We start from the raw sequence: 13,076 nt of genomic DNA, 5'->3' as shown, positions 1-13,076 counted from the left end.
AGACAGTCCCTACCCAACAGTGGGCTCACAGTCTAAAAGGGGGAGACAGAGAACAGAACCAAACATACCAACAAAATAAAATAAGTAGGATAGAAATGTACAAGTAAAATAAATAAATAAATAAATAAATAGAGTAATAAATATGTACAACCATATATACATATATACAGGTGCTGTGGGGAAGGGAAGGAGGTAAGACGGGGGGATGGAGAGGGGGACGAGGGGAGAGGAAAGAAGGGGCTCAGTCTGGGAAGGCCTCCTGGAGGAGGTGAGCTCTCAGCAGGGCCTTGAAGGGAGGAAGAGAGCTAGCTTGGCGGATGGGCAGAGGGAGGGCATTCCAGGCCCGGGGGATGACGTGGGCCGGGGGTCGATGGCGGGACAGGCGAGAGCGAGGTACAGTGAGGAGATTAGTGGTGGAGGAGCGGAGGGTGCGGGCTGGGCAGTAGAAGGAGAGAAGGGAGGTGAGGTAGGAGGGGGCGAGGTGATGGAGAGCCTTGAAGCCCAGGGTGAGGAGTTTCTGCTTGATGCGCAGATTGATCGGTAGCCATTGGAGGTTTTTGAGGAGGGGAGTAATATGTCCAGAGCGTTTCTGGACAAAGATAATCCGGGCAGCAGCATGAAGTATGGATTGAAGTGGAGAGAGACACGAGGATGGGAGATCAGAGAGAAGGCTAGTGCAGTAGTCCAGACGGGATAGGATGAGAGCTTGAATGAGCAGGGTAGCAGTTTGGATGGAGAGGAAAGGGCGGATCTTGGCAATGTTGCGGAGCTGAGACCGGCAGGTTTTGGTGACGGCTTGGATGTGAGGGGTGAATGAGAGAGCGGAGTCGAGGATGACACCGAGGTTGCGGGCTTGTGAGACGGGAAGGATGGTAGTGCCGTCAACAGAGATGGGAAAGTGAGGGAGAGGACAAGGTTTGGGAGGGAAGACAAGGAGCTCAGTCTTCGACATGTTGAGCTTTAGGTGGCGGGCGGACATCCAGATGGAGATGTCCTGAAGGCAGGAGGAGATGCGAGCCTGGAGGGAGGGGGAGAGAGCAGGGGCAGAGATGTAGATCTGGGTGTCATCAGCGTAGAGATGATAGTTGAAGCCGTGGGAGCGAATGAGGTCACCAAGGGAGTGAGTGTAGATTGAGAACAGAAGGGGACCAAGCACTGAACCTTGGGGAACCCCCACAGTAAGAGGATGGGAGGGAGAGGAGGAGCCTGCAAAAGAGACTGAGAAAGAACGACCGGAGAGATAAGAGGAGAACCAGGAGAGGACGGAGTCAGTGAAGCCAAGGTCAGATAACGTGTTGAGGAGAAGGGGGTGGTCCACAGTGTCAAAGGCAGCTGAGAGGTCGAGGAGGATTAGGACAGAGTATGAGCCGTTGGATTTGGCAAGCAGGAGGTCATTGGTGACCTTTGAGAGCGCAGTTTCCGTGGAATGAAGGGGACGGAAGCCAGACTGGAGGGGGTCGAGGAGAGAGTTGTTGTTGAGGAATTCTAGGCAGCGCGTGTAGACAACTCGTTCAAGGAGTTTGGAAAGGAATGGTAGGAGGGATATGGGACGATAACTAGAAGGTGAGGTGGGGTCAAGAGAGGGTTTTTTTAGGATGGGAGAGACATGGGCATGTTTGAAGGCAGAGGGGAAGGAACCAGTGGAGAGTGAGCGGTTGAAGATGGAAGTTAAGGAGGGGAGAAGGGATGGAGCGAGAGATTTCATAAGATGAGAGGGAATGGGGTCAGAAGCACAGGTGGCCGGAGTAGCACTTGAGAGGAGGGAGGAGAGTTCCTCTGAGGATACTGCTGGGAAGGATGGGAGAGTAGCAGAGAGTGTTGAGAGCCGGGGGGTTGGAGAAAGGGGGGAAGAGACTTTGGGGAGGTCGGACCTGATGGATTTAATTTTGTTAATGAAGTAGGAGGCCAGATCGTTGGGGGTGAGGGAAGGAGGAGGGGGAGGAACCGGGGGCCTGAGAAGGGAGTTGAATGTACGGAAGAGCTGGCGGGGGTGATGGGCATGGGTGTCAATAAGGGAGGAGAAATAGTTTTGTCTGGCAGAAGAGAGGGCTGAGTTAAGGCAGGAAAGGATAAACTTGAAGTGAATGAGGTTGGCATGGTGTTTAGACTTTCGCCAGCAGCGTTCAGCAGCTCGAGCATAAGAGCGAAGGAGGCGGACAGTGGCAGTGATCCAGGGCTGTGGGTTAGTGGTGCGAGAGCGGCGAAGGGAAAGGGGAGCGAGCGAGTCTAGCTGAGTAGAAAGGGTAGAGTTGAGAGCAGTAATCTGATCATCAAGACTGGGTAGAGAGGAGAGGGCGGCGAGGTGGGGTGTGAGGCGCTCCGAAAGATGGGTGGGGTCCAGAGAGCGGAGATCTCTGTGAGGGAGTAAAACTGATTTACAGGGGAAAGGAGTGTGAGTGAGGAGGCAGGTGAGAAGATTATGATCAGAGAGAGGGATCACAGAGTTGGTGAGGGTGGACACAGTGCAGCGGTAGGAGATGATGAGGTCGAGGGTATGACCAAGTTGGTGAGTGGGTGAGGTGGGGTGGAGGAAGAGGTTGGCAGCGTCAAGGAGAGATAGAAGGCGGGCGGCAGAGGAGTCGTTAGGGATATCCATGTGGATATTGAAGTCTCCGAGGATCAGAGTGGGCATGGAGAAGGAGAGAAGGAATGTGAGGAAGGGGTCAAAGTCATTAAAGAAGTTGGAAGTGGGGCCCGGAGGGCGGTAGATGACGGCTACAAGAATCTGGAGGGGGTGGTAGAGGCGAATAATGTGGGCTTCAAAGGAAGGGAAGGAAAGGGAAGGGGGAGGAGGGATAGTGCGAAAGCGACATTGGGGGGCGAGAAGGAAACCGACACCTCCTCCTTTTCCGGTGAGTCTGGGGGAGTGGGAGAAGAAGAGGCCTGCACTGCAGAGAGCAGCAGAAGAGACCGTGTCGTCCGGCGACAGCCATGTTTCAGTTAGGGCGAGGAGGAGTAGAGAACTGGAAAGGAAAAGGTCCAGGATGAAAGGGATCTTACTTAAAACGGAGCGGGGGTTCCAGAGGCCACACTTGGCATCAGCTGTCGAGGGTGGGGAGGGAGGGGGAAGGGTGCGAGGGGTGGGGAGGGTTTGGATTGGGATGAGTTGGCGGGGGCCTGGGCGGGGAGAGTGGGAAGGGGGGTGGTGATGGGAAAGGAGAACTGGGATGGGGTGGGGGCGGGGAGAAGGGGAGGAGGGGGGCCGGGAGGGAGAAGCGGAGGACCTGCGCTGGTACAGAGGAATCCTTGGTAGGGGTTGAGGGGGAGCGGTCTTGGTGGGTGAGAGGGAGGGAAACAGCTGGGTGGGAGAGGGGAAGGGGAAGGTGAGGAATGGGAATGGCAGTGGGGAGCAAGGGAACTGATAGTTCATGGTGAGGTCAGCAGGGCGAGTGACAGTACCGCGGGGGGTTAACAATTGAGATGCAGAAGCAATAAAACAGTAACAATGATAAAAGTAGGCGATGGCATCACAGGGTGTAGTTGAGCAATCAATATGCTATGGCAATAATAGAATTGGCAGACAATGATGCCACAGAGAGCAGATACAAACTATTAAGAGCTGGAGTAGGGTGGGCCAGTTAAGGGGGGTCAGGGAGCAGAGATACCTGGGGAGGGGAGCGAACAGTCAACTAGCATGGGAGCGAACAGTCAACTAGCATGGGAGGGCTGAGGAGGTGTGAATGAGGTTGTCGTTAATGTAACATGTAACATGGTGCTAACATGGTGCTAACAAGGTGCTAACAAGGTGCTAACAAGGGCTTTTTACCTGGGGGCGGGAGGAGAGTCAGTCAGGACCGGACCAGGAAGGTGGGGGGGGATGAGGGGCACTTTACGGAAGGCCTCCTAAGTGGGGGGGGTGGAAGCAGGGGGGGTGTCCGTGGGGGCGCTGAGATGGTGGGAGGGTGGGCGGCCGGGCCTCTCGGGAACAGAGTCCCGGGCGTCAATGGCGGCGCTCTGAGGAGAGGAGCCTTCCGGGAGCGGCAAGGCCACGCGGTGTGATGGGGGCGGGCGGGCGGGCCTCTCGGGAACGGAGTCCCGGGCGTCTATGGCGGCGCGCTCTGAGGAGAGGAACCTTCCGGGAGCAGCAAGGCCGCGCAGTGTGATGGCGGGCGGGCCTTTCGGGAACGGAGTCCCGGGCGTCTCGCGGTGTGATGGCGGGCGGGCGGGCCTCTCGGGAGCGGAGTCCCGGGCGTCTATGGCGGCGCTCTGAGGAGAGGAACCTTCCGGGAGCAGCAAGGCCGCGCGGTGTGATGGCGGGCGGGCCTTTCGGGAACGGAGTCCCGGGCGTCTCGCGGTGTGATGGCGGGCGGGCGGGCCTCTCGGGAGCGGAGTCCCGGGCGTCTATGGCGGCGCTCTGAGGAGAGTATCCTTCCGGGAGCAGCAAGGCCTCGCGGTGTGATGGCGGGCGGGCCTCTCGGGAACTGAGTCCCGGGCGTCTATGGCGGCGCTTCTTTAAAAGAACCCACTTGTCAGTTCATTCTTAACCTGTCCACCGCAATAAACATGCTAAGAATTAAAGAAAAGTTTATTTTTGTTTATTTTTAAGCAATTGAAAAATTGAAAATTGATAGTCTTTCCTTGACCAATTTTTTTTGTCAACTTTCATCACTTCAAGTGAAGGGATAGCATAAGTGATAATAGTTATACAGAAAAATGACATCAGGGTTCAGAAATCATCAATTCATCAGGTACGATCAACTGAGTATTAATAAAATAGTGTGTCCCTTTACATTTATAGTGTTGATATTACAGTACTTATAATGAAATGAGCCAATGACAAGTTCAGGTCTTGTTTGTTGACGTTGTTCTCTTTCAGAAAGTAAAGGCAGGTAGCCTGAGGGGTGTTTGTAGAGTTTTATTCCTGTATTTATATTTCAAACCAGATAACAATTTGCCAGTCTTAGGGAGAGTCATTACTAAAAGATGTTATTGTTTTAACTGCCCCTGGATTCAAAGGAAGTATGTTCCATGATACAGCTGCAGCTTTAATAACTTTTAAATTGCTAAAGTAATTGCTACTTGATCCAGAGAAATTGCTACCCTTGGCTCCAATTTTTTTTCTTGTTAGCTAACAATGATGGTGTTTTGTATTTGGTGAGTGTGTGGTATCTTGTAAGCACATGTATCCAGGGAAATGAAGTAAAAATGCTCTTTCAATTTCCCACCATCCCCAACAACACCGCCCTTCCCAGTTCTGCAGTGGGGCAGTGTGAATGGTATTTGTTAATAATATTAGTCAAGCACTTACTATGTGCCAGGCACTGTACTAAGCACTGGGGTAGATACAAGGTAATTGAGTCGGACACAGTCCCCATCCCACATGAAGCTCGTAGTCTTAATCCTCATTTATTACTCTTTATTTATTTTACTTGCACATATTTATTCTATTTATTTTATTTTGTTAATATGTTTTGTTGTCTGTCTCCCCCCTCTAGACTGTGAGCCCGCTGTTGGGTAGGGACCGTCTCTATATGTTGCCAACTTGTACTTTCCAAGCGCTTAGTACAGTGCTGCGCACACAGTAAGCGCTCAATAAATGCAATTGAATGAATTTTACAGATGTAGTGACAGGCCCTGAGAAGTGCAGTGACTTGCCCAAGATCACAGAGCAGACAAGTGGAGGAGACGGGATTAGAACCCAGGCCCTTCTAACTCCTGGGCCTTCCTGTATCCACTAAGGCCACACTGCTTCCCGAATGCAGCGAAAGGGTAAGAGAGGAGATGGGTAAAGCATAAAGCCCCCGGAGCTCCTGCTACAGTGGCCAGATCTCTCCAACCTCCACTGTTCCCATCCTCAGTCTGAGATTTCTTCCTATTCAATAGGAATAGGAATATTTAATAGTCAATAATGACGCCTGGGTGGGAGTCGTTACACCCTAGACTGTAAGCTCCTTCCGGGCGGAGATGGTGTCTACTAATTCCATTCTAGTAAACTTTCCCAAGCACTTACTTCAGTGCTCTGCACACAGGAAGCCCTCAATACATATCACTGATGGATTGATTATGGGGAAGCAGCGTGGCTCAGTGGAAAGAGCACGGGCTTTGGAGTCAGAATTCATGGGTTCAAATCCCGGCTCCATCAGTTGTCAGCTGTGTGACTTTGGGCAACTCACTTAACTTCTCTGTGCCTCAGTTTACCTCATCTGTAAAATGGGGATTAAGGCTGTGAGCCCCCTGTGGTACAACCTGATGACCTTGTAAGCTCCTCAGCACTTAGAACAGTGTTTTGCACATAGTAAGCACTTAATAAATTCCATTATTATTATTACAAGTGCTTCTGAGGGAAAGTATGTCTTAGGACATCCCTTTTCCCAAAAGATCTAGCCTCTGGGTTTGGTAAATTTGTCTGTAGTGTAGTTTTTGCAGTTATGGGCTGACTCCTGGAGTCAAAGTGAAGCTCATTTTTCAGTGTAGAATGACTCCAACTTCTCAAACAGTTTCAAAGTGGTGAAATACAGTTGCATACAGCAGTGGAGATAACTTCTTCCTGAGTGGTAGTAAAGTTTTACCATGAAGAAAGAGAGCTTGAGGAAACAATATCTTCTATTTTGCCTCTTTTCCATACTACTGTCATCCTGCAAGTCCCCAAACCAAAATAACCCTGCTAGATCTTTTATGCTATTTTAAATCTACTCTCTTGGACTTTTGAGTTTATGATTAAATGACCTTAACCCACCACCAAAGTAGTGAATAAGAGGCAGTAGTGCACACAATCAGACTTAAATACTTGAACCTCTTTTTTTTTCCCTCAAGAGTAACTAAGCTCTTTAGTTCTGCTAAAGAGGAGCATTCATTGAATTGCTTCCTTCAATTTATGAATCTGGTAATATAGACATTTACAAAAGAAACCCTCCAGCCAAGGTGACCTTGTAATAAGAACCAAAAAGATTGTGATGAAGCACTCTGAAAATGCCTGTTTAAACACTCGCTAGGTTTACACTTAAATCAGGAATAAACTAGCCATAAGAAGCCCTTTTTGGGCAGGGAATATGTCTGTTTATTGTTGCATTGTAATAATAATGATGGTATTTGTTAAGCACTTGTTATGTGCCACACATTGTTCTAAGCACTGATAATTATGGTATTTAAGCACTGACTATGTGCCAAGCACTTTTCTGAGCACTGGGGTAGATACAAGGTAATCAGGTTGTCCCATGTGAGGTTTACAGTCTTAATCCCCATTTTACAGATGAGGTAGCTGAGGCACAGGGAAGTTAAATGGCTTGCCCAAGGTCACACAGCAGACAAGTGGCAGAGCCGGGATTAAAACCCATGTCCTCTGACTCTCACGCCCATGCTCTTTCCACTAAGAGAAGCAGCGTGGCGTAGTGGAAAGAGCCCAGGCTTGGGAGTCAGAGGTCATGGGTTCTAATCCCGGCTCCGCCACTTGTTAGCTGTGTGACTTTGGGCAAGTCATTTAACTTCTCTGTGCCTCAGTTACCTCATCTGTAAAATGGGGATTAAGACTGTGAGCCCCACATGAGACAAGCTCATTACCTTTTATCTACCCCAGAGTTTAGAACAGTGCTTGGCACATAGTAAGTGCTTAACAAATTCCATCATCATCATCACTAAGCCACATTGTACTCTCCCAAGCTCTTAGTACACTGCTTTGCACATGGTAAATGGTCAGGAAATATGATTGAATGAAGTCAAATGATCCAAATAAATTTGATTTTTCAAGTAAATGCATTTTAAGACTATCCTGTCCAAATTAGGAACCCAAAACAAAAGTACTAGATTGAAAACATTAAAGTGATGTTTTAAGATGTCCACAATGCAGAAAACATAATACCATCATTTTATGCAGTAGTATTTCAGGAGGCTACCGACATGATTTCTGAGAGAGAGTATTTTCAGCTGTTGTATTGGATTTGTGATATAATGTAGACATTCTCACATTACACTGAGTCAGACTCTGTCTGAACACTAATTCTTCCAGGACAGGCATGGTGTTAAGTTGCCCTAGTTTTATTCATCTAGACACCTTGTGTGAAGTATTTTAAACTTCTTGGGATAAGAATCAGTCAGGGCATTCGAGAAACAAAATGTTTAGGAGACTTATGAGATTGATCTAGATAATAGAATACATTTGACCTGAACAGAAATCATTGGTTTTAGCATTGATTATTTTGTCCCAATTGTCTGTATTTTATTTGGAAAACTGGTGAACTTTTTCAAGTTTTCTATGTAAAAAGTATTTCAGCATCACACATGACATTTATTTCTGATAATGATCACTGATTCCATCTCTCATTCATCCTCAGTGTGTTTCGCAGCATCGACCTGTCGTTTAACATTGGTGCATTGCATCTTGGAGAAAGGTTTGGGGTGAAATGTCAAAGTGGCTCAGTGGAAAGAACACAGGCCTCAGAGTCAGAGGGCCTGGGTTCTAATTCTGCTCCACCACACACCTGCTGTGTAACCTTGGGCAAGTCACTTAACTTCTCTGGGCTTCAATTACCTCATCTGTAAAATGGGGATTAAGAGTGTGAGCACCATGTGGGGCAGGGACTGTGTCTGTGTTTTGTGACTTGTATGTACCGTAGCACTTAGAACAGTGCTTGGCACATAGTAAGCACTTAACAAGTACCATAGTTATTAGGAGGTGGGTAAATCTGTAAAGGAGAGAACGATCAAGGAATGACTTTTCCAAAACTAAAGAATGTTGAGTAAAGTGAATAGAGGTATACACAAAAGCAAAAATCAATAACCCAGTACCCCAGATATCTACCCCAGGGTCTCTCCCCTAGAATATGTGCAGCTGGATTGTGTCATTGGCTGCATATGGCATGAAGATGAATAAGCCAGATGCCCTTCCTAAATGTGTGTGCTAATCAAAATTCCAAGAGCTTGTCAAAGGTTACCAGCATGAGGGTAACTGATATTACAGAGTTGGCTATCCCAGGAAAAGAATATCCTCCATAAGCGGTAAGAAAATCCTAACGAAAGGAATGCAGTTATTCTGGATAGCTTATTTTCAATTCAGCTCAATGGAAATATTTGCAATTAAGGTATTTATGTTTCCATTCTTATCTAGCTGCTAGGTGCTTTTATGTTCCTGACTTTTCAATTTTATATTTGCTCAGAGGTTTGTCGTGTTTCCCCCATTCACTTGTAAGCACCTTGAGAACAGGGGCTATATTTTGTTCTTCCTTTGTTACTCTCCATGACATCCAGCACAGTGCTTTTGACACAGGGTCTTTGGAGAGTAATAATAACTGTGGTATTCATTAAGAGTTTATTATGTGTCAAGTACTGTAGATTCAAGACTAGGTTGGTTACAGTCCCTGTCCTACATGAGGCTCACAGTCTAAGTAAGAGAGAGACCAGGTATTGAAGCCCCAGTTTTACAGATGAAGAAACTGAATGATAATAATAATAATTATTATTATTATGGTATTTGTTAAGTGCTTACTACATGCTAAGCACTGTTCTAAGCTCTGGGGTAGATGCAAGGTAAGCAGGTTGTCCCACGTGGGGCTCACAATCTTAATCCCCATTTTACGGATGAGGTAACTGAGGCCCAGAGAAGTTAAGTGGCTTGCCCAAGGTCACACAGCCGTCAAGTGGTGGAGCTGGAATTAGAATCCATGACCTCTGACTCCCAAGCCTGTGCTCTTTCCACTACGAGCCACGCTGCTTCTCTGACTGACTGATCAATTAATCATTGGTACTTATTGATTTCTCACTCTGTGCAGAGCACTATTATAAACCCTTGAAAGAGAACAATAGAGTTAGTAGATATGATCCTTGCCCTCAAGGGGCTTATGGTCTTTGTCCCCTCTAGACTGTAAGCGCACTGTGGGCAGGGAATATGTCTGTTTACTGTTATCCCTTTCTTCCACTCCCTTCTTTGTCACCCTGACTTATTCATCCCCCCCATCCCAGCCCCACAGCACTTATGTACGTATCCATAATGTATTAATTTATATAAATGTCTATCTCCCCCTTAGTATTAATCCAAACACCCCTTTCCCAGTGGCATTTTGAAAAGAAGCATTGAATGAGTTGATGGAATGTGCAGGAGGGAATTTTGGATCCTATTATTTTGGGCCCAGCACCCCTCTCCCATTATTTGTGCTCTTATAGGATTTCTTGGGAGAAATCCAGGTCTTTGCTTCTGCAGATCCATCCATTAGAAGATGAAGATTACAGAATGCTGTAAATAGGTTAACACTTTGTATTCATTTCAGTTTCTTGTAAGTTTCTCGTGTAATATGAAACTGCCCCAACGATCTGTGTCTAAAAGAGGTCCCTGGGTATAGAAGAGGGCATACCAGCTATTCAGATGTCCTGACTATGTTATTCTGTGCAAAACTGAACTCTCAAAATGAAACTAGAAACTTGTTAACTAAAAAGGGTCTCAGGTCATTGTGTTTTTTAGCTGCGGTATTAATCCACCCTGTGACAGAGTAAAAGTACTGTGTGTGTTCTAGCCATCTGATTCTATACCAGAATTTCCGTAACTATCACAGCACAGTTTATTTATTGTTAAGTACAACAAAAATTATCAGATATACTTTAATATGTATGCTGTAGCCTCAGAATGAAAAGGTCAGTACTGTTTGCAGTCTGCCCAATGTCCAAGGAGATTTTCTAGCTGAAGACATCCCAGTTGGAATCCAAAAACAAGCCAATGCAACATTTCAAAGGAGTGTATCAAAGAAAACAAATATGTGAAATGGCAACTACAGTGTATTCTTAGCTTCAAAAATTGCAAAGCATGTTAGCAACCTTTTTGCACAGAAGAGCCAAACAATATGAAATCTTTAAGTAGTCGGTGCACAAAAGTGTCTTCAAATGTATGCTTCCCCCTCTCCGCCCTAAGATATGTGTTGTTATTCTGTCACATTGTGCACTGCGTAATATGATGACATCATTGGGCCACACAGCTGCTTCAGAACAACAGCTATTGCTGCCAGTGGGGATGGGAAAGGGAAGGAAAGGAGAAGAGAGAGAGGAAAAGAAGGGGTGGGGAGAGGGGGAAGGAGGAGGGGAGGAAGGGAAGTTGGGGAAGGGAAGGAGAGCAGAGGGCTTCAGGAACAGGCAATCCACCTGGGATCCTCAGCTCCTTGTGGGCAGGGATCGCGTCTACCAATTCTGTTGGTGGAGAAGCAGTGTAGCCTAGTGAATAAAGCACAAGCCTGGGAGTCAGAAGGACCTGCCAACTTATGTTGCCAACTTGTACTTCCCAAGCGCTTAGTACAGTGCTCTGCACACAGGAAACGCTCAATAAATACGATTGAATGAACGAATGAATGAATGACCTGGGTTCTAATCCCAGCTCCATCACTTGTCTGCTGTGTGACCCTGGGTAAGTCACTAAACTTCTCTATACCTCAGTTACCTCATCTCTAAAGTGGGGATTAAGACTGGGCACCCCATGCACTGTGTTCAACCTGATTACCGTGTACCCCAGAGTTTAGAACAGTGTCCAAGTGCTTAGTACAGTGCTCTGCACACAGTAAGCACTCAATAAATATGATTGAATGAATGAATGAATGTCCAGCACATAGTAAGTGCTTAACCAATACTGTAAAAAAACTAGATTGTATTGTATTCTCCCTAGTACTTAGTACAGCAGTGTGGCTCAGTGGAAAGAGCCCGGGCTTTGGAGTCAGAGGTCCCGGGTTCAAATCCCAGCTCTGGCGCTTGTCAGCTGTGTGACTTTGGGCAAGTCACTTCACTTCTCTGGGCCTCAGTTCCCTCATCTTTAAAATGGGGATTAAGATTGTGAGCCCCACATGGGACAACCGGATCACCTTGTAGCCTCCCCAGCGCTTAGAACAGTGCTTTGCACATAGTAAGCGCTTAACAAATACCAAAATTATTATTATTATTATTATTACAGTGCTCTGCACATAGTAAGTTCTCAAATACCATGGATTAAGTGATTGGGGCAAGTGGGCTCTGACTGTCAGAGGACTCCAGCCCCCAACCCCCACCTCAGGGATCTTTGGACAAGTGCCAACTTGTACTTCCCAAGTGCTTAGTACAGTGCTCTGCACACAGTAAGTGCTCAATAAATATGATTGATTGATTGATTGATTGGAGGTTGCAGAGACACTGGAGAATGCCAAGGCCCAGTAGTCGTGCCACCCTATCCACCCCGCAGTGTTCTGACCCAGAAATCCTCATCCTGATCCATGCAGCGAGCCAGGTTTCCCTGTACACACCCCCAAACTCCCCTACAGTCCCCTCCTCTAGCCAGAACCCTCTCTCCCCAGAAGTCGCCTCAAGCTTGGGGCCTTTTGGGAACGAAGAGGGCTGCAGGCTGTCGATTGGCCCCTGCTCCCTCTCCTCCCCAGCCTGTGGGGCAGTTTGCTCTGGATAGGATTCAAAGTAAAATCTCTGCACTCATTTGTGCCAGCAAGGAAATCTGGATGGGGAGGGGATGGGGTGATTTGGTATGGCTGAGATTGCCTAGTCTCTATGTGTCCTACCCTACTAATGGGGAGGTGGGGCTCGAGGGGGGGAGAGAGAGAGAGGAAGGGAGGGAGAGAAAAGGAAAAGAAAGGAGAAGGGAGGGAAGAGAAGGGAGGGGAAAGGAATGGGGAAGGGGAAAGGGAACAGAAGGGAACTGAAGGGAAAGGAATTTACACTTGGTTTTCATCCTTCTCATCTTCTGCCACTACTGCTGCTGCTTAGCTCGACTGCCTCATGGGGGCTTAGCCCAAGTGAAGGGCTTTGAGTCTTTGCTTGTGGCTCCTGGCCCAGATGCTTGTGGCTCCTGGCCCAGGGCTGAACTAGCCCAGGGAAGGGGTAGGCATAGCTAATGGAGTCTTCCCTCTAGACTGTGAGCCCACTGCTGGGTAGGGACTGTCTCTATATGTTACCAACTTGTACCTCCCAAGCGCTTAGTACAGTGCTCTGCACACAATAAGCGATCAATAAATACGATTGATTGATTGATTGATTCCTCCCCGTGCTGAGTCAGTGCAGGCGGTGGGACCCCAAGGGGGCTCTTCTGCTCGACAGCTACATATGGTATCAAGAAAAGCCATAACTGGCTCCAGAGTCACAGGTTCCTGACCCTGGAGTTACAGGACTAGCTAAGGGGCTCACCCAGCATA

The 13,076-nt window shown here is 47.6% G+C and overlaps 1 protein-coding gene across 2 annotated transcripts in view; it reads left to right on the top strand.

Moving 5' to 3' along the window:
• Positions 1-13,076, top strand: part of IQCK (IQ motif containing K) — a 129,042-nt gene that overhangs the window by 98,390 nt on the left and 17,576 nt on the right. The gene's annotated exons all lie outside the window — the stretch shown is intronic.

This window comes from Tachyglossus aculeatus, chromosome 21 (genome assembly GCF_015852505.1).
Source record: "Tachyglossus aculeatus isolate mTacAcu1 chromosome 21, mTacAcu1.pri, whole genome shotgun sequence".
Classification (NCBI taxonomy): domain Eukaryota; kingdom Metazoa; phylum Chordata; class Mammalia; order Monotremata; family Tachyglossidae; genus Tachyglossus; species Tachyglossus aculeatus.
The sequence above is the reverse complement of the archived record's forward strand: the minus strand, read 5'-3'. Positions and strand labels throughout refer to the sequence as shown.